This window comes from Arachis ipaensis, chromosome B02 (genome assembly GCF_000816755.2).
Source record: "Arachis ipaensis cultivar K30076 chromosome B02, Araip1.1, whole genome shotgun sequence".
NCBI lineage: Eukaryota > Viridiplantae > Streptophyta > Magnoliopsida > Fabales > Fabaceae > Arachis > Arachis ipaensis.
Window position 1 is genome coordinate 19,427,073 of NC_029786.2, and position 3,268 is coordinate 19,430,340.

The following is a 3,268-nucleotide window of genomic DNA, read 5'->3' on the forward strand; positions in this document are numbered from 1 at the left end:
AAAATAATCTCCGTCCATCCTTGCCATTAGAAATGACTAAAACGACGTCGTTTTATATTTAAAAAAAAAATACGACCCCCTTCCCCGGTTTCCTTTTACCTTTCCTCTTATCCAACCCTTTTTCACTTCTTCTTTCCCTTCCTCTTCTACGCTCCCCTTTCCCATTCCCAGTTTCCTTCTCTCTTTTCCTTTCACACCCCCTTATCCCTTCCCCAACCCTTTCTCAGTTCTCCTTCCCCTTCCCCAAATCCTTCCACGCTCCTCTTTCTCTTTCCCATTCCCAGTTCCCTTTTTCTTTTCTTTCCACGGTCTCTTTCTCCTTCCCCAAAGTTTTTCTTCCTTTTTCTTCCCCAATTATTTTTCCTTTTCCTTCCATGCTCTCCTTTTCCTTTTCCAATTCATCCCTAGTTCTTCTTTTCTTTTTTTCTTTCAGAAGAAATAAAATAATAATTTATTAATTCACAGAGAGATAAGGGAAGATGAAAAGAAGTACAGAAGGCAAACCTTTTGCGGACGTTAACTCTCTTGCCGCTGTCGCGCTCTTTCGTTAATTTACTTTTTGGCCTACCGTGGCGCCTCCTCTCGTGCATGTGCTTCTACTTTTCTCTGCTTCGGCGCCCTACTTCTTTCTTCTTCTCAGCCGGTCTGCTCTGCCTCTTCTTCCCCCATTTATTCTTTTTGTTGCTTATGTTTTAATTTTTGTTGTTGATCGATGTGATGTTGTTGCATATTTATTGTTGCCACTGCTATGATATTGGCTTGAGCATGATTATCGGATGTTTACATAAATTAATATGAATTTGATAGTTTAATTATTGTTTGCAATGATGATGATGTTGTTGTTATTGTGAATTTGAAGAAGAAGAAGAACAGGGTGAAGAAGAGAATTGGTGAAGGTAATTGGAGATTATGTTTTTTTTAAATAAATATAAAACAACGTCGTGTTGGAGATTAGGATTTTTTTTGTATAAATACAAAGCGACGTCGTTTCAGTCCTTCCGATGGTAAGGATGAACGGAAATTATTTTAGGGACTACTATGAGTCCCGGAAAATCTCATAAAAAAAAATCAAGCACCTTGATTCTTATGAAGTGTTCACTGAAATAATGACGCATATCAAAGGTAGCGAAGCAACAAAGACAGGTAATATAAGCCGCAAGGACTATCTCAATCTGTCTAAAAACAGAAGATCAAGTTTGAGCGTGCGAAAAAGGGACTTGATCTATGATATCTTCGAAAACTATGAGAACATGAAGATGAGCAAGGGAGAGTTTGATATTACTGATTTTGTAAGCGACCTACAAAGAAGGTATCTGCCCGAATGTAGAGGAAGGTTTTGTTTTCTGTGGGGATACGGCGCAGACAATTGGACGAGGGATCAATTTTAGGTTCCAGGATGTAAGGGCCCTCTTCTACAACAAGTTTTTGTTAGAGTCAAAGAGTTGGAACGATGAGAAATATAAAGAGAAGGGTCATATTTCTTATATGTTCATGTTAATTGTTAAGTGAGAACTTTCACAGTAATGCCAAGGTTCTTAAGTTGTCACAAAGTATCATTGAGCTTCTCTACCATTTCTTCCCCCATTCTGTGGATATTTTGAAGGTTGAAAGCAGTTTGATAACTGGGGAATCCCCCTTTTTAGGAAATTGGATTGAACAATTTTTGGTAAAAATAGATATGATAAGAATTTGAATTCGAGGCGATTGTGGTCCGCGATGATGAAACTCGAAAGGAAATCTTGCCTCTTGTAGGGGAAAAAACTCTTGTTTTGACCATTTTGGAGTGCAAAGGGCTTCAATTCAAGGTAGCCATTAAAAGAACTTGATTTGATTTGCTTTATGTTAATTTGATTATGTTTCTGTTTTATTATTCTCTGAGAATATTTGCTCATAAGTTTTTTCATTTGGTTCCTTTTTGGCATTTCTTTTTAGGATGTATTACTGTACAACTTTTTATCAACTTCTCCTTTGAAAAGACAATGGAGAGTTGTATACCAATACACGAAGGAAAAGCATGTATTTTGTGCAAGTTTTGATGAAACTAAGCACAATGTTTTGTGCTCTGAACTTAAGCAATTACATGTTGCTATAACAAGGACAAAGAATAGATTGTGGATATGTGAGGATAAAGAAGAATTTTCAAGACCTATGATCGATTATTGGAAAAAGAAGAATCTTGTCCAATTAAAGGACCAACCTAAGGCTTATTATTATTGAGGCATTGAAGAATTACTCAACAAATTCACAAGCGTGGATTAAGGTACTTATTTATGGTTAATTATATTACATGTTGGCCATGCCTTCATTCTATTTTATGATTTATTTCATTAGCCTAATAAACAACAGCAAACTAACAACTTGTTTTATGAATTGGTTTTTGAAACAATATATGATGCATTTGTGATTGTTACTTTGCAGCTATATAATCAAAATAATTATAGCATGGCTACCGTGTGTGTGTTTTGTAAGAGCCGGGGACGATTATTGGTTGAAAAAGTGTAAAGATGCCGCTCTTAATGCAATGCAAATATTGTTTAATTTGCAACAAGAGATTATTAATGAAGAGTGGACTCTTGTTGTCAAGTGTTTCTTTTTTCCTTTTCTGTTTATGGCGAACTTGAAAGAGCTTGGTGTTTCATCACAAAAGACAAAAGTGGTTAACGGCTAATTCTAAGGCGTGGTTTGGCATCCACCATGATCCACAACAAAGTGTATGGTGGTGCCTCCTTTTTTTTTTCCCCTAAGAGGTACCATAAAATTCGACATTATATGAGTCCATCTATAAAATCAACTATTTATCGGTCAATGAGTTAACTTTTATGAAATCTTATTTTAACGTTAATATAACATTTGCAAGTGAAATAAAATATTAAGAACAAAAAATATGTCGAATTCATTTATTTTAGGTATAGCGCCCAAAATTAAAGATAAATATATTTACACAAAATGAAGTATTGATAGAGATATATAAATTACCCTATTTTCCATGCATTTTGTTAATGTTACAAGTGTAGATACAATGGATAGAGACTCAATACAATGTTTGAAGAAAAGCAAAATTAGCTTGAAATTGATACAATACATGATGAGAAAAAAACAAGCAAAATTAGCTTGAAATTGATACAATACATGATGAGAAAAAAACAAGGGTAATTTGTTTGACAAGTTTTGTATAAAACTAAAATTGGTTAAATGGTATATAAATAGTTTTGTAACTGACAAAGTGACAATAGTAAGACAAGTTTCATATTGTGTTGCCACTAAGGAT

At 34.6% G+C, this 3,268-nt stretch overlaps 1 long non-coding RNA gene across 1 annotated transcript; it reads left to right on the forward strand.

The window, feature by feature from the left end:
* Nucleotides 373-3,132, forward strand: LOC110268764. The gene is made up of 3 exons (XR_002357193.1): nt 373-1,805; nt 1,933-2,260; nt 2,419-3,132. It is a non-coding gene; the product is annotated as an uncharacterized LOC110268764 (long non-coding RNA).